Raw genomic sequence first — 26,673 nt, forward strand, 5'->3', positions numbered from 1 at the left:
AGTAGTTAATTTCTGACAGTTGTTACCTGTGACTTGTTCACAAGCAGCTTGTTGCACACACTCAGAGCTCAGCAACCTGTGTGGGAAGTTTCTTGACCTTACTTGAGTCACAGAATCTCAAGGGCTGGAAGAGACCCCAAAAGATCATCTAATCCAACCCCCACATAGGAATGGATGCCCACAGCACTGCAGATCTCACCAGCATGGTGAATCAAGATACTTGAATAATGCATTGCCAAGACATTTGGACATATATGTTTCAGTTTGGCTTTTTCTAAAGCCTTGGAACAATGCACTTTATCTTCTCACACTAACTCATTCACATTCATATTTGCTATAGGAGACATTTTGAATGCATTACTTACAGCAGTGGAAGTACACAGCGGAACAGAGGCTAGAAAGAGCTAGGAATTTTCTTGATATTTTATGGTTTGGACAACAACCACAACCTGATCCAACATTTTTTCTTGTTCTCAAACATTTTACTGTCAATACACTCCTCAGGAATGTACTCAGAGTTGTTTGGGGACATGGAAAAATATTTACCTCAGCCTTCCACAATTTATTACTTATTGTTTGAAAAAGTTGCCTCTTTTCTGTGCCAACATTTATCATCTTGGGAAACATACTGGAATATAGCAGTGATATTAAACAATAATATGCTCTTTGCTGGGATAAATAATATTGCTGGGCCGCTGCAGAGGAAGCCAAAAACCACATGTGAAATGGTTCCTTTGGAAGGGCAAAAAGTCTCAAAGTTTGTTAGCAAATAATTTAGCTAGTGGTGCAGACATCAAATGCTTCAGCAGCACTTGCAAAGCTATTCTGAATATTCATTTCCCCTGGAGTGCTGGGGCACAAAGCCACAGTAATGAAGGTTAGAACCATAATAATAAGAATTTCTCAGCAGTAAAAAATAATAATATAATAAAATAATTTTAAAAAACCCCTTGCTGAAGAGTTAGGGGAAGAAAGGACAGACTGTGTGAGTCTTTCAGCAATTCATATTAATTTGACTTCTGTTTGCGTTGCCCTGTATTAGGGGCTGCCTCAGTTCCTGGGCAGGAGTGGCAGCTCAAAAATTCCTTTTTTCTTCTTCATTCTGGCTGGAGAGGGAAAAGCTACCATCCCTCCCCTTCTGTCATTAAACTACTTTCTTAGCTGACTACTTCTTGCACATCCATACTTCCCCCCACCACTTGTATTTAATTCTTTTGTGCAGGCCCTTAGGTTTGGTGGAGATTTCCCATATAAAACTGCACAGCTGCAAATGCAGCATTCTTTAAATATTTCCCTAAAATCTCCCCTTGCCAAGCTGCCTATCACGTACTTGATAAGAGTTTCACAGTCCTCTGTGTGCAGTAAAATGTGTGTCCTCAAGGACCTCCTCACTGTCCAGTTGTGACCCTCGTCGTAGGATGGTCAGAAAGTTTAGAGGAAGAAAGACCATCTTTACCTTAGTGCCTCAATACAGTCTGCTACAGAGAGCCCTTGAACCTTCCTTCATAGTACGTAAATCAGATTCATGCAATACAACTAATCTAAGATGTATCTTGAATCATCCCTCTTTTCTGGGTGGCCTTCAGCTTGCTCAGCTGGGTGTCAGCAGCTCTGTGCTTCTCAACAGCTCAACCTGTCACCTCTGACACAGAGCATCTCCAGTAGGTCCCTCTTTGCTGCCCCAGGAACAGATGGGTGTGCTGTGACCAGTGCAGTGACCACCAGCTGAGATGACCTCAACATGAAGAGGACTGCCCTCTTCCCCACAGGTGTTGGGGTGAAATTGCACCACTTAGACTCATTGCTCTTGGAGTTCTGCACCCATTTTGGCACAATACACGGCACATTATTTAACCTTCTGAAGACTCCTTCATCCTATGGGTGTCCAAAGAACAAATACAAACTTTACCTCCCTTTTGATGTGTACAAAAGAGTGGGGGAAAGGATCAATGCTGTGCATTGAGGGAGAAGAAACAGCTTTGGAATGGATGGACAAGCTGAAAAGGATGGAGTGATTCTCAAAAAAATATTAATAACTACTTATAAAGGCACATTTGAATACTGAGTTTAGTGGTGAAGGATCCAAAGAGCCCTGCGTGTGCTGGAATTGTCCTGGCCCACCTCTGAAGTGCTCCCACCTGAAGGGCAGGGTGCCCCAGTTTCTTGAAAGTACACTCTGGACTCAACACGAGGTGTGAAACACATCTTTGAACCCTGGGTGTTTTGCCCAACGCCTGTTCCTTTATTAGAAGCCCAGAAGCCAGCATGGAATAAGCAGGGTAGCAGTACAGCGTGGCACATTTTTATAGCAAGGCCAAATCTTTATTATGCTTCTTGGCCCAGTTTAGTGGAGAACACTGCTGGGCCTGATTTCAGTTTTGATATCATACACTGAGGCTGCAGACCCTTAAGAGTACAAGCTGGAGAAAAGAACATAGAAAATGTTAGGAATGAGAAAAGGCCATTCAACACATTGATGCTTGTCTCTTGTAATACAGCGTTTCCCCCAGGATAGCATCTAATTGCTTCTTGAACGAGCCCACTGTCTTTGCCTCAACAACCTTGCCCAGTAGGCCATTCCAAACATTTATTATTCTTTGAGTGACAAAGCACTTCCTTATGTCTCCTCTGAATTTGTTTTTTGAACTTCCATTTATGCCCCCGATCCTGTCATCTGTGCAGTATCAAAAGTAGTAACATGCATTGATATTATCCATTCAGCTAAGATTTTTGTATACTTCAGTTAGACCCCCCTTAAATGTCTCTCTCTCTTTTTTTTTTTTTTTTTAAAGTTGAATAGATTGAGGGATTTTTTTTCACCTTTCAGTAATTTCTACAATTTTATCCTGGAACCAGGTCGAGCAAAAATATTTGTTAAAGCCTGACTCACATTAGACCACACTGAATGGCTGTATAAAGTTTACTATAGAAACATATTTCAATAAGGCCGGGGTTTTTTTCCCCTTCTTTTGGAGACTAAACTATCATTTAGTTTCTCTGATGCTTGTGTCTAGTTACTTTGACAAAAGTTAACTAGAAAGAGAGCAAGAATAAAAAAAGCTTGAGATGAAACTTGGAAAAAGGTGATAATCTCTAACTTTTTCCATTTATATTGTGGGCTTCCACCCCTCACCCCATCCCACCCACCTCCCCTTTTCTCTTTTCCAAATAGTCAGGGTTCTTGGAAAGAGAATTGTTTCTCTTACAAGATTTTCCATTTGATGATGCTTTGCAGAATCTTTATGAAGAGTTGTCAAAATTTATCCGTGATCCTCTCAAAAGCCACAGAATCAAACAGTCACAGGTTCCGCCCTCATCCACTGCCACAACCGAGGTGAATAGTTCATTACCTTTTTGGATGAAATTCTACAGCATGTGTTATGCAGGAGGCCAGAACTGATGATCTAATGGTCCCTCCTGGCCCTACAAAATCTCTGCAAATAATGATTATAGATGAAATATATATGCCCTGCACAAAGTCAAAACCATCAGGCTTTGGGTGGGAACAAGAAAGTAAGGAAAGGAATTTTGCCTTAACCTCTTCCCAGAAGCTGGACAAACAGATAGGAGCATTAGCCTGACTGCAGCAGTGACTGCTTATTCATTGTCTTTCCTTTTTTTTCATTATATTAACAATATGAGGTTTTGGTTTTTTTTTTTTTCAGGCCATCTGTAAATCTTTTCATTTTCTCTGCATTCCTTCCCAGTTCATTTCTAGGAATGTGGGATCCTAGCACAATGGGTGTTGCTGAACTGGGATTATTTCTTCACAGACTCTTCATGGATGTAAACACATGCTTTCCAAAGCATCACTGAGGTTTTGATCAGGTAAACGGATATCACAGAATCACAGAATCTTAAGGATTGGAAGGGACCTTGAAAGATCATCCAGTTCAACCCCCCTGCCAGATCAGGGCTACCTAGAGTAGGTCACACAGGAACTTGTCCAGGTGGGTTTGGATTATCTTCAGAGAATGAGACTCCACAACCCATCTGGTCAGCTCCAGTGCTCCCTCACCCTCAGAGTGAAGATTTTCCTTGTGTTTCGTTGGAACCGCTTATGTTCCAACTTGTACCCATTGGCCCTTGTCCTATCGTTGGAAATAACTGAGAACAGCCTGGCTCCATCCTCCTGACACCTACTCTTTGTGTATTTACAAACGTTAATGAGATCACCCCTCAGTCTTCTCTTCTGCAAACTAAAGAGCCTCAGCTCCCTCAGCCTTTCATCAGAAGGGAGATGCTCCACTCCATCATCTTTGTGGCCCTGCACTGAACTCTCTCAAGCTTAGGCACAGTACTAGTATTATGTGTAGTTTAGAAATCAATGTGTTCAGCATCATCCTGTGTATTTTCTGCACAGGGCTGCACTGTGGGATCCAGACACACTGCTGGATACATCACAGCCAAGCTAGCCATTCTCCTTTCTCTTGGTTGGGACCATAGTTGTCAGTCAACCTCACATCAGTGTTGTGTTGGACTGTACTGGATCATCTCGGGGTAATGAGCAAGTCAGCCTCACAAGTCTCAGGAAATTATTTGTGCTATTATACTACCAGGGAGAGAAAACCGACGTATGACATGGTAATTATCGGGATCATGCTTCAGTTCTTCTCTGAAAAATCTGTACAATATTTGCTTTGCTCCAGGCCCTGGGAATCTCCCATGATTTGTCAAAAAGTAGTTGGTGGTGGTACAATAAATTTGTTATTCAATTCCCTAAGCGTTCTGGGTCGTATGCAATCTGGAAAGACGATTTCTTTATGTTCCTATTTTCTCTATACTCCCTTACCCACTTTCTTTGTTGTTATCTTTATTTTTCTCCAGTGTTTTCTAGTTGTTCAAACTTTGTGGTTTTATATTTATTTAAAGGCAGGTTTCAAAAGAGTTCAGTCCCTTGGTTTACTGAAGGATTCAACTTCTCGCTCGTACTTCATCTCCCCTGATATTTTTGTGAACACTCTTGTTCTCCTTACCCATCTATCTAGCACTAACCTCTTTGGCCTCTTTGTTGCTCATGTCTGTTTCTCACAAACCTCAGAGTCCCGGTTTTGAACCAGAATCCCCTTATATTCAACACATCTTTGGACATTATCTGCTCCTTGTTCTGCACCTTTTTTTTTCTTTTACAGAGGAATTCTGAGGCTTCTTGAATTGAAGTATTTTTAGAAATCTCAAGCATTTTTGTGCACAGATTTTCCTTTTTTTGCCTAGGAGGGATTAGTTCCTACCCCGTGTAATGCTTCCTGCAGGAGTGGCACTGGTCACTACTAGGAGAGATGGTGCAGGGATAGGGTACTGGCCCGTAGCATGCAGGAGTCTGGATTGAGCCTTTCATCTTTCCCAGGCTTCCCCTAAGATTCTAGGGAAGACATTTAATCTTTCTGCTTCAACACCACATTTGTACAAATGCTGATTTGCAACATGCAGCTACAAAGAGACTTTTAGTAGTGGCCGAGGGTGTCAGATAGCATGTGAAGGGCTTTGCTGTGACCTGGAATGAAAGAACCCTGCTTCTGTTCTCCACGAAGGTATTCCTCGCTCCTCGAGCAGAATGTGGTGCCCCTTCCAGGTGAACCTGCAATGCAAAGAACATCTGCCGTATCCCTTGGATCCGAGCTGCAGGGAGTGAGGAAAATCTCTAGGAGGACCAGACTGTGATAGTGCCATGTCCTGGCAGAGGTGATGCAAAAAGGACTGTGAGGCTTTCGTTATCTTTGGCAAGATTTTCCTTCCATTCTGTCCAGCGTTTCAGATTGTTAGGACTGCTTGTCCTGTCAGACCTACCAAACATAACTGGAGCATTCACTGGATTTAAACATTTTCAAGTGTTTACAACCACATCTTCTCCCCAAGGGGATCTCTGATCTGTGCTGCTTGCTGTATTGTCTTTGGCTGACTCTTTAGAGTTTCTGAATTTATGCGCTTAAAAATCAATGAGCCTTGGTTAGACAAGAACCCAAACACTGCGACTTCTCATTTGGGTGACTCCACTCCTAGGATTTCACAGGGATTATGAGAGATATAAATAAACCTTTGGTTTGTAGCCTTCAGAGGTTCCTGTTGAAATGTTAAGGTGATTTAAAATTACAGGCTAGATATGCTGTGTGAATTCCACTTGAAACCATAGGTAGCCTTTATGCAGTACAGTTTGAGACGATATTTAAATACTAAATGTATTGTAACTGAGGTTTCTTTAGCCTCTGCTAGCCAATGACAGCTGCTGACAAAGAAGCCCATGGTAATGAAAAGCTTGGTTGTATAAATATTATCACTCAGCTCCAGGCTCTTCTGCTATGTGTAGACCTCGTGCCCTGTAGCTCTCCAGGGCAGCTGGGTGGCAAATGCAGGCGTGCAGACATGTCTGCAGCCAGGCTTGTCCTCCCTGCACAGTGGGCAGCATGAATGCGAGCTTTCTCCTTCCCTGGACTTCAGGGCTCCTCAAAGGCCTATCCAGGCTCTTTGAAAGTGAAATGAGCAGAGTTTGGATCTTTGCTTAAAATACAGCTTGTCCATATGTAAAAGAGCAACCTGGGACACCCTCACTTAGTTGTGGGCCATGTGGCCAAAGTCCCCATGAGCTCTCTTTTTGCTGCTCTATTTTGTGTCAAGCTTGAATCAAACAAGATTATTGAAAGAGCTGTGAAAGAGGCATGGAGAGGTGGAGGAAACAACCAGAAGAAGCCAGGGAGGAAAAAAGACAAGAGAGAGAAAGGAAGAAACTGAGAAGGAGAGGGAAAGGGGAGAGAAATAGCTGTCTCTCAACAGTCAAGGTAACAGGTGATGTGCCATCTCCCTCTCAGCATAAAGAGGTTGTGTGGGAAGAAGGAGATGACAGATAATATATCAAAGGAAATGAATTGCAGTATTAAGATCCTGACTTTGCTTTGTCAAATTTGCAGGTGATTATTGTCTAACTCTCTCAGTGATGGAAACGCTCTTCAGATCCTCAAGACATAGTGTTACTGGTAAAAGCAACAGCTCTTGAGAGAGATGCTTACTTGAAGTAGCAGAAGGCTCCTGAAATCTCCTTCAGGCTTCTCCCAACATTGTTGCCCATTCTGTGTAGTCTCTGTGTACTCAAGATATATTTTCCTCTCTGACAGTAAAATTAGAGCTCAGAAAACATGGTGGGAATCTCTGAAGTAAACTTTTAGTTCAAAACAACAATTTTCAAATTGCTTTGCTAATCAACACACTTCACAGCAATTATTTTGATATCAAGAACCAGGGGGAACTCCTATAACATAAACCAATGAATATATGGCAAGCATGGGCTTATAGAAAGCATGCTGGAGGAAGAATTGATCAGTGGCCTACCAAATTAGGTGAGATCTGATCCCAAATTACCGCTGAAAGCCATGGATAAGTTTTTATTGACAGCAGAAGATTCCTGAGCAAACTCTTTGACAGAAGCTGTTTTCACAGGTAGCTGAGATTTGATGAACTTGAAAGCACACAAAATGTGACCAAAGAATTTGCTTGTGATGGAACAGCAAAAGAGAAGCTTGGCGTGGCCAGTGGCTCAACAGTAAGCAGGAAAATTGGCTGCCGATGCAAAAAGGATATGAAAGAGTGAAAAATGGCATGCAAAGAAAGAAAAGAAATTCATCTTTCAAGATATTGCAACGAAAAATTCTCAATGACTTAAGAAAGAAACAACTCTTCAGAGAAGTGTTTCAGATTTTTGTTCATTTCTCAAAAATCAAGTCAACCTTTCATTTATTTTTCTGTTTGATCATCTTCTCTTTCTTTTCTCCTCTACTTCTACCTTCTGCTTTTTCGGTGACCAAGGAAATACAAGGAATGATAGAAGGAGAGAGGAGAAGGAAGAAACAAAGACCAAAAAAAAGCCATGATAAATATTTGTGGGCACTCTGACCATGTCTGTGTCCTTTGGAAAGGAAATTACTGCACAGTGCTTTGCAGGTTTTCCTCCCTATGATTTCAAACCCCGGTAGAAATGGGGCATCAAGAACCCTTGCTGAAGGTGAGACAAAAGGTGAGATATCTCTAGCACAGCTGGAGTAGGGCTCACTGGGAGATGGGAGGAGGGCTCAGTTACCAGAGTCCTTGACAGAATGTGCCTTACTCCTTACTGAGTCACCTGAGTAACCTGACTCGTTACTCAGAAAATTCTTCAGTGTTTTTGAAAAGACCAGCTGGTCAAATGAAGATATAACTTCTGTCCTACAAAGCACATATCTTTAATATTCTTATTCCTTAGTAGACAGAGTATTGTTTGAGGCATTCTCAGAGTTTCAGCTCCTGAAAATCATCACTTTTCCCTGGGAAACCAAATAAATGTTAAAAAATAACCCATATAAAAGGATTGTGTCCACTGTGACCTACTCTTGTCTGGGGGTGGAAGCGGGGAACTGGAGGGAAGAGTGTATCTTGCTAATCAGTCTGAAGTGGTCCCCAAACACTGAAAAAGAACAGTAAAGGAAATTTATAACTACATCTCTTTCTTGGCCTTTCCCCAACCCTTAGAGCTCATCATTCACAGCTTTAAAGTGGTAAAAGAGAGTTATAAATGGAAAACAAAATCAAACCAAAACAAACCTCTTAAAAACAAACTCAGATCCAAGAGATCACTTTTGACCTCCAAAACAGGATAATTCACACCTCATTGTCATCAGTGGGGATTCCAGACAAGGCACAGCCAAAGGGGAACAAAGTCATTTGAGTGAAAAATTTAGCCATCCTGCTTCCTCTGCCTTCCTCTATCAGCTGCCAGAACTGGAACACAGAAAGAGACCTCTTTGGCCTCATCATGTTTGAAGTGAAACTTTTTGGGGAATACTGAAAGTCACTCACAGTCCCAGGGGAAATGGTGAGCCATTTTTTTTCCACCTTCCCTTCTTTGTAGTTTACTTTCCCCTATGTACTTTTTTTTCTTACTGCAGCTTTTCTGATCACAGTATCACAGTGACTTTATCACTGTCACCTCCTCGTCGTGAACCAGCCCATCCCTTGGAGGCAGAGAGCCATTGTGGAGGTGGTAAGTAATTTGTTTTGTTCAATGGATTTCTTGTTATGCATGCATGCAAAGCCCCTTTTATCTCACATTTAAATTTGTGTTTTCCCTCTTATGATTGGTTTTGTGACATCAAAAAGCTTTCAGCATCTTCAAAAATCCAGAAGAACAAACTCTTAGAAAAATAAAATAAAAAGAAATCCTGCCGAATACACCCAGCATTTCAGTGCAGCTTTAGAAAAGGAGAGATTCACATGGGATACTGGCTACTAACGACTATGGAAATAAGCCTGATTTTTTGATCTCTAGGCCCAAACATTATTCATATTTTTTTCCTTAGCCTCAAACAATGTCTTCAGATAGCCCAGGTAAAAGCAAGCCAGAAACAAAACAACATCATAGAGGAATTGCTTTATGCAGATACTTTCAGCTACACTACACAACTCACATTGTCTTTGAACCCAGTGTGATGAGAGAATGATTTGAGACTCCAGGGACGACTCCTGGATATGTTTTTACTTCAGCATATTGTAGCAAGACAGAAGTCTTTGGCTTAAGAAATGTGTTCGGCAACCTTCTGCATTTGGTGGGGGTTATTATTATTTCTATTGCTCTAGTAACACTTTGGACAACACTGAGAGCTGAGGTCGAGGAGCAGACATGCTGTACGTATGAGGTTATGCAGACTCACTTTAACCTTTAAGAAAGTAGTTTGTCCATATTTAGTGGGAGTCTGAGAGCAGGAATGGGAAAGTCTGAGCCAAACCCTCCTCTTCAAAATCAGACGTGGCTATAATTGTTGGGCTGATTTTTAGGCTAGGAGCCACACATATCCTTTGATTTTCAGTCACCTGCTTACTTTTCTTAGGATGCTTTTGTCAATTGACTTTTGGGGAAGTGGTTAGCATTTGCCTAAGTATCTACAATTAACTGAAAGGTTCAAGCTCAGTGTAAGTCAATTGTACATAGCCTAAGCACATGGACTACCCAAGATTTTTAAATTCAAATAGACTGAGGAGAAAGGCATTTGAAACACAGTCCACAGAATGGCTGTTGGAGGCTTTCTGAGCAAGTGTATCATAGACTGTTTGAGGCATCCATTTATCTACAACTCTATCTTGTTTCTCTAAAATTCAGGTTAATTCTAGAAGCAACTGAATGGCAAAGCTATTTTAAAAATTGATCCTCTATGACATTGCCTATTCAATACTCAGTCTTTGATAAAGAGATGTGGAAAATAGGACAAGGGGTCTTCTCTAAAGCAGAAAAGCATTGTAACCAGTGGAGCCCCTGCTGCCTCCCAAGCTTCTTGACTCTCCAAGTCCTGGTGAATAAGTGACGCTGGCTAGGACTGATCTGCATTTAATAAAATGCTCTTTAGTGTGGAAAAAAACAGAAGCCAGTCTTGCTGAAAATTTACAATTATGAAGCTGGACCAATAGCAAAAAATGAGAAGGTCAAATAAGCATGATTAAACGTTTCATACTGTAGGACAAACTTGGCATACAGACACTGCTATCCTACACTTCCAAGAAAATATTTTGTCCTAGATTTTCCTGGGACGAGGGATTTTCCTTGCTTCAAGTCAGGAACTATCACACCCTCCAAACTGTGGCAGGAGAGGAGGACCCAGGTTCACAGCTGCCCATGTGAACCAACGCTCTGCTCGCCCTCCCCCACACACATAGGGAGAACATGTCTCGCCATTGGCCCAACGTACACGTGCATGGGGGCTCAAAAAAACACACAAGAAACATCACGTAGTCCAAAGTAGAGATGTGACCTAAATTCTGTGTTGTGCACCAGCCATCTCCCTTTTTAAAATTGCTCACCACATCCAAGGGAGACAGAGAAATCTCTGCAACAAACAAAAACATTGTTGGGAGATAATTCCACTGCAGGGATACTACTTGCAGGCTGTTTTAAGGTGACATGTAGCTTTTATTGTTCCAGCTGTCTAACCCACAAGTGCTATTAAGACCCTAGACTCAGAGCATTAGGGATTTTTAGGTGCCTAATTTGGGCAAAAACAACCCTTTTCAGCTCATTTTTGAATGTGGACCAAAGGTATTAATCATCCCGAGGAAGGGATTTTGAGTACTGTGGGAGGCTTTCCACTGCCTTATGTGGGAGCAGGATTGATCCCTCATTGCCAGACTAAAAAGTTAATTTGAAGCCATTACTAGCAAAGGGAGGAGGAAGGAGGTCTTCTGGCAGGGCGTGAAACTTTCCTCCTCCAGCCCCATGCTCACTGCTGTCCTTGGATTTTAGGGGCTTTTCGTTCTGGCAAGTAGATTTTATGAACCTGATGTACACTTAGCTAGAACAATCCCACACTGGGATCTAATTTCTGACCTACAAAGGTTGATTTATCCCTTTTCAGGCTATGTACTCATTTGAAGTAAAATTACCCTACTGCCAGCCTCCTTGATAGCAATTACATCTAAAGAGAGAGAACCACTGAAATTCATGTATTGGTAATGGTCTTTCCATCTATATTTTTCCTTGGAGATAAAGTTGTATGGGAAAATTAGACACATTAGCCTAGGAAAAAAAGTGAACAAAAATACATATTTTATACTTTTAAAAAGTATCCTCATGCTACCAATTAGAGACATTATTTAATGCAGGTATTTTAGCATTATGGTGCCAGTCTGTATATAAAACAGAACAAAACCATTTTTGATAGTTATTTAAGGGCATCCTAAATACACTCAAGAATAGTACATTTTAATTTTCAATAATGCCAGCAGACTCAAGCATTCAGATTTTAGCATAACCAGCAGGAAAACTGTTTGATGTTTTAATTATGTCCCAGAAAATGCTGAATGTGTTATAAAAGAAATCTGAAGAGGGGAGGGGGGGAGAGAGAAAAAAAATGAAGGAGTTTTTTATTACTGTTCAAGAGGAAGGACGTTTTACAACATAGCATTAAAAATGTAAAATGGAATAAAAAAGAACTCGGATAGTTAAAACTTTGTCTGCAACAAAGTAGGCCAGAGAAGCAAAATAATATGTCTGATAGAAGCAGTCGGCAGTGAGAAGTGGAAGAGAACGTTTACATAGAGATAGGGCTGAAGGAAAGGGAAAAGCCTTAAAATAACCCCAAAGTCTTTTAAATTATGTTTAAGACTAGCCAGAACCCTGTAACCGTTCCCAACAAGGCGTCTCGGAGGATTTCAGAGTTCCTGATTAATGTGGTGACCTACTGCTCTCTGATGCAATGCATTTAAAACCCAGCTGGGTATTCGCAGTTGGGATGAGGCAGTTGGGACTTCCTGGGGCTCCATCCTGCTGGCACTGGGGTCAGGCTCCGCAGCAAGACTCAGGAAAGGTGTCCCCAAGGGAAGAGAACCTGAGTCGTTGAGAATGAATTGAACCAGATGTACAAAGCTCCAGCAATTCAAGCAGTGGTAGGAAGTAGCAAGGGGGAGGAAAAAAAAAAGACCGAGATTTAACTCTTCCTTCCCTTAGCAGGTGTAGGAGGAGGATGAGTGGGACACCACACTGCCATGGTCTCTGATGCTGCCCGGAATCCCTAGCACAGGGTCCGAGGCAGGATGCTGGAGCCACAGCGGGATGTGGGTGGCTGAGAGCCAAAGCTTCTCCTCCCCTTGTTGTGCCCGTGTCAAGCACCAGACATGCTGCCATTCCTCACACACACATATCTAGACAATGTCACACATCCCCGGCACTCGATCTGCCATCCTACTATAATGAGCTGCCTTAAAAAACGACACCTTCGGTTTGGTTCAGATATTTACCTTGTATTGACACACTTGTTTCCCTTAAAGTGAACTCTCAAAAAAACCCATCCCAAGAAATGTTTCCTTCAGATTTTCTGAAACACCAATAACAGTATGTTTATATATGTATATTTATACTCTCATACATACACAATAAATATGAAAGGTGGGCCCATGATTCTACTAGATATATACATCTTAGTGTCACTGATGCTTTAAAAAAGGCAGCACAAAGCTTTCTGTGGCTGTGGCTTGTTAAAAAAAAATAACTATTGATAAAATCATAAATTATGTATCTAAACCAAAAAAAGAGGCCTGTTTATTATGTACTTGATAATGTTAAAATGATGAAAGAATTGGGAGTCAGATGTCAATGAAACAGTGCTGTGAATTCTCCTTCAGCAGTGTGGCTTTTCTAAATGTCCAGTGTCAAGCCCTGGGTATTATGATATATGTTTCTTATTTACTATTTCAGTTCTTAGAGCTTCTGTGCTTTGTTATTTGATACCTTGACTGTTTGCTTAAACTCTGTATGCAAATACAAAGCTCAAATACAAAGCTGGAGTATTAAGATTAAAGAGGAACTAGGATTCCAAGATTAAAAAGGGAGATGAATGTCTCTTGTAAATGTGTATTGTTAGTCTGATTTTCGAAGTCTGTTTGGTAATGGGTTTTTTTAACACAAATCAGCATTGTAAAAGAAATGATCCAAAATGCTTAAAAAAAGCACACATAGTAGAAAAACATTTATACAGTTGTAAATGAACTGCATGGTCTGATGCCTGCTACAGAAGTTATCATTAGAGGAGCAGCTAAGCCCAAAATGATGCTGTCTGGATAGCTTTCCTTTATTGTACCCTGTTCTCTTACCTCTTTTTTTTTTAATCTGATTATAGCCTGAGCAAGCTACAGAGGGTTTGTGTTCCCTGTAACAATGCAGACAGCAGAGGCACAAGGGAGGGGGGTGCTCTTCCCCAAGGCCAGGCAGATGCTCGGTGCCCAGGCGCAGCCTCCTGGTCTCTCTCCCAATGCAGAGCTGTTTCTCAGGTGCCCTGGAGACACGGACACCTTTAGACCACAGCTCTCGGGTACCAAAATAATCCCACAGCATCAGGCATCAGGGCTGCCGGCTTCTCCTCCTCAGTCTCTCATCCCTTCTGCATCAGATGTGGAACTTGTTACCAAGATTGCAGCTGGCATTGTTATTCGAGACTGTTAACTTTCACCTTTTGAATAGTATTTCTGTTTCTTCGTGGAGGCTGGAAGTCTAAGAGTTCAGGGAGAAAAAACTTGCTTGACAAGCAAAGCTTTTTCTTTAAAAAAGAAGGAGAGGGTGGAGGGAAAAAAATCCTCCAAACTCGAGGGAATAGGTGAAAGTGACAAGAGGCAAGAGACAAAGATGAGAAGTGATCCTGAACGCACCACGTCAGAGGCTGCTGGGAGAGCAATCGGCAGTGCTCCGGGCCCGCTGCTCACCCCGGAGAGGAGGCAATCAAAAACCTGTCAGCTGGCACCGAGTTTGTTGAGAGGTGGGAGGCATCAGCCAGGGAACAGGGAGACGTGAGGGATGCTTTAGACGCAGTTGCTTCCTAAGGCCTTTTTGCTTATTGTCATTGTTCGTGCTTGCTCCTGGTCATGGCTGGAGAGGAGGCAGCGTTACCCCCGCTGCCTGCGGATGGGCTCTTTGGGCAGAGCCCTTCGCTGCTGCCTGGGAAGGCAGAAGAAGGCAGGGAGTGAGCCCAGGAGTTGCCCTGGCCTCCCTTCCTAACCACTCAAGAGCAACGTCGGGCTGCTGTATGTGGAAAGTGGTTACAAATTGCTGGTCACTTGCAGGCTGTTTCTCAGTTTTTGTTTCTCTGTTTTTTACCTTTTTTTGATTTGTGAGCTATGAAGTGTTTTCCAGGGGAATGAGTCCTTTCACAAAGGCACATTCTTAAAGTGCCTTGCAGCATAAATGGACTTGTTTTTCTTAGCCACCTCTCACAGGCACCTTAGAAGCAGACCACAGAGCTCTCAGGAGGTCTGCAGACCCCCAGATTGAAAACTAGCACTCTAATGTTAATCCTTTCAGCTGTCCAGTCCAGGAAATGTGATTATTTTGCAACTGAGAGAACAAAGAAAGGTGATGTCAAAAAGCAGGAATTTTAGAAGTGATGCTGTGATCGAGGAGCACAGCAACTGTTGGAAGCTGCTTTTCCTACACATCTTTCAGATGTTATTAGAATCACTCCCAAAGTGTTCCCCTTTCCTTAGCTGTCTAAACTCCCATCCATAGGTGTAAAGTGCTGGCAAATGCCTCTGAACTTAGAGCCATGCATGCCTGCTCACCACCTATGAAAATCAGAACGTTTGGATATGTCGCTTTTTAGACAACCCGACTTGAAGCGGTGATCATACCGGGGCCATGGAAGGAGACAGCGTTAGGTTTTGGATGAGATCCTGAGTTTTTAGAGCTAGTTGCTCTTCATAAACACTAGGAGCATGTCACCACCTACTCTCGTGGGATTCCCGTCCCTTAAAGTGGAGCACACTTTGAACACTTTGATTCCTGTAATTCCTTCAAATTACATTTGGCATTCACAGATTTGTAGATTTTTGAGGCCAGGAGTGCACTCTTTGTTTCATCCATTTCCCCCTGTATTCAGCCCAGTAACTCGCATCTGACTAGAGCACAGCTTTCATTTGATTAAAGCACATCTGCCAGAAGAGTGTTCAGACCTGATTTGAAAACATCAGGGGAGAGAGAATCCACCTCTTCCCTTGGTGGTTCATTCTAGTGGCTAATCATCCTCAATGTTAAATATTTGTGCCATTCTTGCTAGATTAAAGAGCATTTCAGTACGTGGCACTCCTATGAGATAATGCTTGCAATGAAGTAACCTTTTAATCTTCTTTTTGATAAATTAAACAGTGTGAGATCTTTAGGTTTCTCACTGTCAAGCATTATCTACAGTCAGTAAATCATTTCTGTGGCTCTTTTCTGAGCCTTCTCCAATTTCATAATGCCCTTTTCTAACGCGAAAACTGGATCCCATAGTCTAGCATATGTTCACCTGGGGTGCATTCTCTACCCTGCTTATTCTCTTCTTTGCTACGAGGGTAAGAAACACTTCATCTAAGTTTAGCCAAACTAGAAGTTTTGACATCTAAAAGTTACTCATCTGATTTCAGCTCATCTCCCAGGTTCCCTTCATAGTCAGGGAGATAGATGGACACTTCTGAAGGGCACATTTTCACATTTGTGTAATTTTGCTTCGGGGTGTATCAGAACACCTTCTTTTAGAATTCTTCCCACCTTGCCAAGTGTGTTGCAAGTGCCAACCCCACATCAGCAGCACCCTCTTTTGCTCCTCTGTCTGGCTCCCTGTTCTCCCATACCTGTAATAAGCAAAGACTTTGAGAGAGTGGGTCAGAAACATCTTCAATGAGATTAGATTTTCCAAAAAACAATTTGTGGAGATGTTCTGCTGTGGACATAATTTTTTTCTGAGACTAATTCATATGCATGAGGCTATTCATGTTTACTAATAGAATCCACTGAAGAAAACATCAGCTAGTTGCAGACCAGTACTACTTACTGCTAAATTTCGTTAAGGAAAAAACCCATTCAGCGATGACTCTGTTGGAAATTGTCTTTTGGAGATCTGCCAAGTAGCCAGCTCTTCACCCATTCATCCTGTGCCTTATCTGTATTGCAAGTACCATTTCTTTTTCCATAGAAATAGTATGGGAATCAAACTTAACAGAGATTCCATAATTACCTTGCTTAAGAAATTCATTCTAATCTTCATTTGCATTTTTCTGTCTTCTTTTCTTATTCCTTTCAATTTATTTTTGATTAATTGGCTCTTTTGAGCCATCTACATATGTTACTTGCTCGGACAATCCTGTTTGTACCATTGGTACAACTCTAGGTGTCTAGTGACCACCATCTTTTACGGCTGCAACTAATTAACTCCTAGGAGTCAGGAATGATATCCTGGATCTGTATTTTTCTCATTAACTGAATTATCCTCTATACTTCTTTTGCTCACTCTCTGTCTTATTTTGTTGAGGAATCCAAGTAATGTTTTATTTACCAGCTGCATGAGACCTCCAGTACATGCCTCCCAAACTGAGGACCCCCTAGGTCTTCCCCTTGATGTGTTCCAGACAGGTCTTAAGGAGTAACGCATCCTGTTTTCTGGTTTCATTTAGTGGTCTACAAAGTCTCCTACCACTACCACCTCCTGAGCTTTCTGAGTCAGCTCAGTGATCGAAGAGGCACTCAAAGTCCTGGGGTTCACTTTAGGCTCTCGATAACTAGAAAACCAGACAATGATGCTTTTAATATTCATACTTCACCTCTTTTACCCTGTCTGTTGTTCCTGAACAGGATGAGATGGCTCCAGGAAACAGCACCACAAAGTTAGCAGCATGAAGCGGATGATGATGTGGTGTCATTTCCAGAAAGTCTTCTACTGCTGGTATCTCAGGAAGTGTCTTGACAGCGTGATGGCATCCCACAGCTGCTTGTGCATCTTCAGGTAAGTGCAGTACCCACAGGGCAGCCAAATCATAGGATCAGAGCAGTTAAAGACAGGTAAGATCTGTCAGATCACAGAGCACATGCCCCTACTAGTGAGTGCTGTCGTCCCCGATATAGCACGCGTCAGATCTTAGATACTACAACTGATCTTAGCCAAAAGGCCAAAGGGAACTGGATGTATTTTTTTCCTATCTGAAATCCAGTATTCATGACTGTTCAGAAAGGCTGAGTCCAACACCTGAGTCTGGCTGCTATCCTGTCCTGGCTGGTGGTAAGTCTGGGTTTGTTCCCAAAGGGTAAAGAATATCTCAAAGCAACCCCCTTTCTCCACTTTTCCTCTAGAGTTAATCACGTTGGATGTTAATAAAGTGAGCCACCTCGCCTCATATAGAAAGGTGTTTTATTTCTAAAACAGCCTTTAGATGGTCGAGGGAGAAATGGAGCCCAAATGCCAGCTAGAGAAAAGAACACAATAACACTAAGGGCTGTGAAATCTGTGACACAAAATTCACACCTATAAAAGCCAAGGGCTTTAATAGCCTCGAGCCAAAAAAGCCAACGTCAAAACATGTTGTTGCTTGGGTTTTTTGAACACCAACAAAGTAGAAAACAGTGCAGAGAAGCTGACAGGGCAAAAATAAGTGGGACAAGAAATGTGTATCCATGTGTGTGTGAGCTAAACTAGAACTGACTTCTGTACCACTCCCACTATACCCTGTTTGGGGCAAGCACGGCCTTCCACAAGACTACATTGGGTTTTATGTCCAAATACCCGTTTGTCTGGGCTGGGGCTGATGGGAGGAAAGGCTGCACTGGCTGCTTGGGCTCTGGCAGCTCCAACCTGCCAAGCTTTGGAGTCAGCAACCTGCCAGCTGTGCAGCAGAACTGTTGCTCTGTGTTGTGTTATTGTAATAGAGCAGGAAGTATGCATTCAACTCCAGAGACATCATAACCACTCAGTCTTGACAGAGTCATGATGCATTCAGTTTGCTTCCTCTCTATACATCTTTTTGCAACACCAGTTTAATCCATCAGGATGTTTGCAGCTAGTGATTTTTACTCTTCTTTCCTAGGATTCATTTAGAACTTACTTGTGCTGGCTTAACAGGTCTTTATCTTCCACTGAACTGGCAAAACTTGAGGCAAGACCGGTGTCTTGAAGAGCAAAGTTCACATGGCTACAGAAGAGCCTTAGGAAGTTTGGGACATTCAGTTCTGGGACAGAAGAAATACCTTATGACCATGATTACCAATCGGAGAGCTGGACTTCTCTGTCCCAGCTTGCAGGGCAGTTACTGAGATCCATTAGCAGTGCCTCAAGAATGAGGACAGATGATTCTGCAATAAGCAGTTTTGAAGAACTATCAAGTCAGAAAAAAAGCTAATAAAAAAAATCAGGGCTTAAGATATGTAACAGTTAGTATGTCCCTTTGATTTATATGGGGAAAATTTGGAAGCCGTTCTCCAGACTAAAGTACATTGAGTTGAGTAACCCATGGCAATCACTGCAAATTATGGAGGTTCAAGTGGCCTTCTCCAGTGCTAGGCCTGATTGTTTCTCCCTCTTGCCCCATATTATTTACTGTACAAATCCATTAGCATTGCTTTTTCTTGCTGCATCCAAGATACTGCAGTCTATCACTTGAGCAATTCACATGACATTTTATCCTTTCTTTGGAAGACAATCTTGTCTTCAATCAAAGGCCTCTTGACAAAAGGAAATAGGTGCAAGAACTTGAGATGGCATAATGCAGCAAAGCGCTTTCTGTACACCTGCATAATATGATTCATTCTGTCTTTACTTTCAAAATTACACTGAAAGATTTCTCTTGTTTACCTTTTTTTTTGTGTGCCCCGACCCATTGCTCATTTAACCTTGAGGTTCCCTTCATTCCTCCTGCCCCCCCACTGCTTCCCTCGTCTCCACTTCCAGTAGTTATTATTTTCTTTGTTGGTTGCACTTTCTATAATTGTGTTGCTGCAGTCAACGTGTAAGTGTTTATTTAGTCTTCTTTTCATACCAAGGAGACTGAGTGCAACAGTCAGGTCAGTGTATATCAGATGATTTGTCAAACAGAATCTAGTGTCTCATTTTTAGGACATCATTTTTAGGGCCAGTGATGAAGGGCTTTAGGCTGCTTCAGGAATTTTTTTTAATGTAATTAATGACAGGATGTATTTGAGGGAAAAAGTGCTTAAAAATCAAAGGTATGATGAGAATGATGGTACAGCACTGGAGATCCAGCAAAGGCTGTACCTGATTTTGGTTGAGTCACGTTGTCCTCTGAGGGAGTGCTGGACAGATTTCCTGTGTGAGGCTGAGGGAGACAGGAACTATCACCTTCCTAGGAAAAGGTAGTTCTTACAGCTCCCACAGGGTGGGTGGAAATAGTGCTGTGTTATTGACACACCTCCTTAGCATGTTCCTGTTGCAGATCTTGCTTGGAGTTTTGCTGAGGATACAGTTGCCATGGCCTAGCCATCTTATCTCTATTTTCACACTGTGCTGGATCCTTTCTTTATTTGCCGGCGTGGTTGGCATATTTGTCGTCACTTTTTGCTTTCTTAAACTGTTTTGTGACAATTTATTTGCCATCTCATGTATAAACTTAACATCTCAGGCCTGATCTAAAGCATGTTGAGGTAGTTTGGGTCTGTCCACTGTGATGAACTAGGGTTTTGCAAGCAGTTTTTCTAGATTACCCAAGAGGTAAAAAGTGGGGAAGAAGTCTGAGAGTAACTCCAGCAAGTGTGCCTTACCTTGATGAAAGGTCCCTGAAATTCTCTCATCTCTGCTTCTCAACTCTATATATGTGTTTCCAAAAGGGTTGCAAAACTCTGTTAATTAAGGTATTATTTGTTTGAGACAGACATTCTCAGTGATGGTCTACTAATGAAAATCTGCTTCACTTGTCATTACCCTGCATGTCAGGAATATTTCAGGTTATTTCAGTGGCCCTTGGATCAATCTTTTGGATTTGGACTTTCTTACCATACTAGTGCCATCCCACAGACTATATCATTGCCCTTTACTCTAGAGAAGAACACAACAAAATTTAGTCAGTCTCTTCCTTCATGCCTTGGTTTAGGCACCACCTTGACATGAAACCATCAGTTTTGATTATGCAATACAATTGTGCCCTGCCAATGAAAGGGGACACTGGTCTGTTCTGTCTGGAGCTCTGGATAGGCTTTGATGGGGCTGATCCTTCTAGCAGGTTCACCTTAACCTACCTGGAAGATGGAAAAAGGTATTAACTGGTATGACCTTCCTGTGCATACTGGTGTACAGGCCAGTCTGTTTAGTGAGTACACATCTTGGAAGATGGTGTGTCCTTCTACACTTAAAAGCATACTTGAAAGCATGTTAGAAATACTGATCTCTGCATTGTTTAGGAGCCTGATGTAGCTTTAAACATGGCAGAACTAGTAGAGAGCTTGGACTAGTTTTGGCCTTCCCACCTCATGGTAAACCTTTTTGCCTCCTTTCCCTTGCTTTATAACTAACGTGGCTTCTTTTCAGTGAGAAATTGTAAATTATGGTGAGTTGTGTTTAGCTACCAGCAGGTAGCTGATCTTCATCATTCACCAGGTCAAAAAGAAGACAGTTGCAATTCATCAGTTGCAATCAACTTCTTCCTCTAGTATCTCCAAAACATTAAAAAGCATCTGTTTTTTAAACAGAGGATATTTCTAGACCTTGCATATGAAGAGGCAGAAAATGAGCTTAACCTTGTCAGAAGCATTTATAGCTGACCTTATTTGCTAACAGTGTAATACTGAGGGATCACCTTTGCAGTGCAGCACACAGCATTTAAATGTGGTTTCACAAAGATTTTTGGTCAGCATGTTGTTCCAAGAAAGTAACTTTAAGTATCCTAGTATTCATTACTACCCCTGTGCTTGCATTCTGGGACTGCTGAAGCCTACAGTGGCCAGAAGTTACACTGGATGGATCCTATGGTTTAGAATTGAAATCTCAAATGACCTACAATTCTCAGTATGGTGAAACCTGTTCCCACTTATACAGTTGTCAGGGTCAAGACTGTTCAGTCACAGCTATTGAGAATCCTTTAGATGATTTGTAAGCCCTGCTCACCTCCTTGATGACTGTCATAATCTGTGTTCCATATTTAATCTTACATGGCAGTTTGTGGCAGGAATTGTTATTTTCACAGCCAGAAAACAAAGAACGAGAAACTGGTAATTGTGACCACTAAAAAATCCCAAGTGACTTAAGATTTTGTGAGACAGTTTCTTTATTCTCCACCACTGTTTAGTATAACCTGCAATTTTATAGACACTCTTTCTACCTCAGAGATGTTTGTATTTTGATAGTGAAATCAAGTCAATGGTACAAACACACTATGTCTAATACTGCATAGTCCCCTACAGCTTGTAATAGCTACTACCTAAGCAAATCACTAATGATGATATCCTTACTGGAATGCAAAATCTGTCTGCTGTCATTTTCTCTGTGTTACTTAGCTCTGTCAGCCTGTCCCCTGTAAACTCACTGGAGTCATTTGAGTTGTGTTGTTTTCTACCAGCGAAGGAGCTGAGTTTGCTTTCTGGTGGCTGAGGTGCTGGGTTAATGTTTATCCCTCTCTTCTTACCTCTCACTTTTTCCAGTGGAGATGCCAGCTATTACTTTTCCATTTCTCTGTGATCCACTGACCTCCAAGACCCTCTGCTCATCTCTGTCTCCAACTCTAAGTGAGATAAGATGTTAGTACACATCCCAGTACCAACCTAGCTTGACATACACACTTTTGGGGAGTCAGAGGAGAATTTGAGGTTTATGCCTCTCATCAAGGCTTTTACTGCAGGTACAGTTGCAGAACTACCTTTGAATATATCTCTCTGGTATTGTTTTGCTCTGGATTAATGGACTATAGATTCTTTGGAGAGACATTTCTCTGCATGACCAGGATAATAGGATTTTTTTCTTTTTCCATCGTGCTTCCCTAGCTAATTGTTTTTCTCTCTTTAAGCTTATCTGTAGACTTATATTATCTCACCTCAGACTTGGGAGCCAGTATAAAAAGAGCTTACCCACCAGGTGGCATTTTCTCACATGTCCAGCCTTAATTCTAACGTGAATGCTTTGTACCTACTATTGTAAAACCAAGGGCCACTAAGGTGCACCTGTAGAGCAGAAGCTTGACTGTTCTCAATTCTGTTCTAATTATTGAGCCTTAGAGCAAAAACTATGTTTCAAAGAAAACTTTCTGTGCAGGCCTCAATAGAGTTAAAGGAGAAACATTTTAAGTTGATGAGCTGACACTTGTAGAAGCAAATATATTAAATAAATCATGATTCGTTTTGGGGCTAAATCTGACTTACATCAACTCTGGAAAAACTAGATCCTAATGAGTGACAGTTTGGTGTTTTCTGTCACTTCCTACAGTAATGGCCCCAAGCTGACACTGCTCTGTGGGAGTCTAATACTTCTGAACAAAAGTTTTTTTGGAGTGAGATAGACAAGGTAGAAATCCCAAGGTGACTGGAAGGAATGTCTAATGACTGGAAAGACATATTTACTGGCAGACTGTATGTAAGCTGTGACAGTTGACAGGGCTTGATTGTAATAAATATAGTTGATGAAGAGAAGGCTGACAGGTGAGGACAGAGAGAGAAAAAGAGTCAAAAGATCTGCATTGGCTGAACCCTATTAATGGTAAGTTGGTAACAAAGCCCAGAGTTATAAAAGAAAACAGGTATTGCAAACTGATGTCTAAACACTGAAATGTATAGGACTTGCAGGTTGCTGTAACAAGCTCAGATTTGTTGACCTTTCTTCTACCTATTTTATAATGCTTTCTGTTGAAATTCACACCAGCAGCAGGCAGGCATCTGATATTTTTAAATATCGTGTATGATTAATCATGTAACAGAATAAACCCTGATCAAGGTCATAATTATTGCTTCAGTCTCCAACTTGCATTGCTTTGATCGAAGGATTTGATGTTGGAAATGTGCCCCCACGTGCTGTGAAGGAAGCAGTCTTGCTGGAGATCTGTTCTGCTGAAAACAGAATGAATTCCTGTAAAGGAAATTAAGCAACATAAGACCTGAAAATATTTCTCTAAATGTACACACACACACACACACACACACACACACACAGAGTGATTGACCCTGAAAATGGAAACAACTCTGGCATATTAAATCATGACACTTTATAACTGACTGGTCAGAGTTTCAACAATAGGGTTTCCAATGAGCTCTGCACTTTCTTCCCCCAGGCAAATGTCACACACTGAAACTAAACAGGATCTTTTTTTTTTTTCTTGTTCATCTCAACGTGCTGTTTTCTGTGCCCAAGATACAAATCTGTATTTGAAAATGCCTTAACCCTTTGGAAGGGCAATCCTACTTCTCCATGCCCCAGGACAAGGGAGTTTTGCAGCAGTTATGGGACGTAAGGGACATTGTGCTTGTGTAGGCACTGGGGTCAGTCTGAATGTTTATCACACTCCCATTTCAAAAGGGAAGAAAGGGAAAAAAACAATCATAAGGGAATGTCTGGAGGAAAGAACTCAGGACTTGCACAAACTTAATGTAAAGGTTAACAGTGAAGAACATCCCTTGTTGGGAATATAAAATGAGAGTCCTTCTAAACACTGGCAATGGGCCCATTTAACAGCAGGGTCACTGTTTGCTTGCTTTCATCACTACACATACAGAGGCAAAAATCCTTTCACCTACTTGCTTGTATGAAATACAAAAGCATTTGTAAAATATTTAGACAAGTGAAATATTGAGAGAATTTTCCCTTTAAAAAGTTGCTGTTATTTTGAATGGAACTCCTCCTTCCTTCCCCACAAGATGCCTCAGTCTCTTCAAGTGGTGGTGCCACTACATGAATTGTGGGGGAGCACCAACAAAAACCAAATGAGATCATATAGGCACACGACAAAGGCTCATGGAGCAGCACAATGCTCACGTGTCAATCACACCAGTGCTCCCTCTTTGCGGCTGCCTGTCTCCCAGCCAGCAGTGGATCCAGCCTCTCTCTGCTTCTCACAGATGCTTCTTTGGAATTGCAGGATTCAGAACCATGTCTCACCAGCATGGGAGTTGTCAGCCTAATTGACATGTACACATACACTTCATAGACTCTTTTATTTGTTAGTGGCTGTATCCACACATACACACACTGTGCAGGTAGGCCTGAGTGTGTCCTTTCATGTAGAAAGTCCTCCATGCAAGCATGCAAATGTTTCATGGGTTGATACCCACAAATACCCATATGCTTTACATATGGATGTATTCACACGTGGTTGCATACACATGGACATACACCTTATCTCTTGTCCTCTAGATGTGGTGTTAATGTGGTAAAATCAATCTATGGTCGTTTACTTCAGTGGCCATCCCTTGATATTCAGGCAGAAGATGAGGCATCATTGTATTTAAATAGATCAAACACACCTAGTTTTATATATATTTACAAGCACACAAGACAGTTCCTGCTCTGCATTCCAGTCTCATGAAGCCTCAACTCCATGTAAACACATTTCGTAGGTAAAAAGGCCTTGAGCTAGGCAATTGGAAGAACAAGACAAAGGAAGTGATATGTAACCTATACTGCAACTCTTTTCTTTTTATATAGGTTTTTGTGTCCTTATATGTACTTTGCACTTTGTTGTTGTTGTTGTTTTGCCTTTTGTAGAGATTTTACCAGAACTTTAAGGTGATGAGAACATGCAAACTTCCTTCATTCAAAAGGCAATGTGTTGGAGACTGTGTCAGTGACTGCAGATGTCTTGACTTTGCTTTGTCACCTCTTTTAGCTTCCAGGACACATTCAAAATCAGTTCCAGAAGGTGTAAGTAGAAGATAGAGCAGGAATGAAAATCTTCATGGAGTACATCTTCCATCATACTGAAACCTGTCTGAAGTTAACATCACTATGACTGTCGCCTGTATCAGGGTCAGGATTTCATTTCAACAGTATCAAAAGGTCAGAACATTATTGAATGGCTTTTTGCTACTGAGTGTTTAATGCAAACATAGCATTAGCATAGGACACTTTTTTTTTAGTGTTTCATCATCTAATCAAAATACCCTTGAAAGTAAAAACTGAAAGTACTTTCTGCAGTTAAATTTGTGAGGAAATATGATTTATTCTTCTGGAAGCTGGGGACACTCTGCAGAGTGCATTTCTACTGGTGAGATAGGGTTAATCTTGCACCTACAGGACATTTCAGTGGAAATCATTTAACAGTCCTGTCACAGATTTTGCATCTTTGAATCTATATGGATTTTGGATAGCTTCTGAGAGACAAGTTTCCCAAGAGGATAACAATCTTCAGTCTGTGTTATATGGCACAAGATGCATTAGTGAGGATCTTAGTAATGGCTCTGAAGACTGTGAGACTCACTTGAGACAAAACTTTTCTGAGCCTACACTTGAGAAAAGACTTTTAAAAAGAACAAAAACAAAATGATCTTGTGATTCCTAAAGTCTGAAGTAGGCCAGGCCCCACATCGTGGTAAGAAGAATTTGTGAAGGTCTATTCCTGCAACTGGGATAGGAATGAAGAATTTTGAAAACCCCTCTACGTAACTTCTGTTCTACACGCTTGATCTGTTCCCAGATGAGGATAAGCACCTTACTTGAAAAGATTCTTTACTTTCCAGGTTTTGCATAAATTTTTCCAGCAGAAATTGTTTGGTGTGTTCAGATCCCTTCCTTCAGTTTAGATTCTCTCTATGATTTATTTTACAAGATGAAAAAAAACCCAAATTGTTTTGTATCATGACTATAGATACATAATAGTGCAAACTAAAGCTTCAACTAGAAACACAGCTATGTGTGGCACTAAATATGTCATGAGAGACAAGTCAACAGCACTGACATAAGGTTTATGATTGCATTTAAGTTAAGAGTTAAAAAGTGCTGCAGGAGGTGGAGGTTAATGCCCAGCACTTCAGCTGCAAAACTCCTGTTTTGTCTTTTGCTACTTGTTTGTAAAAGCCTGCCAAGTGCATGGACCCTCATTATATACCTTGCTGTTGTAATAACAGCATGAGAACACCCAGCAAGTTCTTTGTGCCAGAGGAGACTTCTGTGAGAAAGGGAAGCAAGTACATGATGCTGTACTTTCAACAGACACCACTGAGAGCTCTGTTTGGGGACTGATGTGTCAGCTGCTCATCAATACAACCATGGAGCTGAATACATCAAGGAAGTTTTAAAAGAAGGAAGCTTTCTTTTGAGAGAAATAGAAAAAGCGTGGGAGCAAGAATAGTGGGACAAAATTATTCCTAGTGTAAATGTGCTGAAGCAAATGTAGTTTCATCAAGAAGTTTGCCCTGTTGTGTTCCAGGCTTCTTGTTTAGGTTGATTACATGGCAACACAGTATTGATTTTGTGAGCTTAGGACAGTTGGCAAACTTGACTAGACTTA

The sequence above is a fragment of the Colius striatus genome, chromosome 8 (genome assembly GCF_028858725.1).
Source record: "Colius striatus isolate bColStr4 chromosome 8, bColStr4.1.hap1, whole genome shotgun sequence".
NCBI classification, from domain to species: Eukaryota; Metazoa; Chordata; class Aves; order Coliiformes; family Coliidae; genus Colius; species Colius striatus.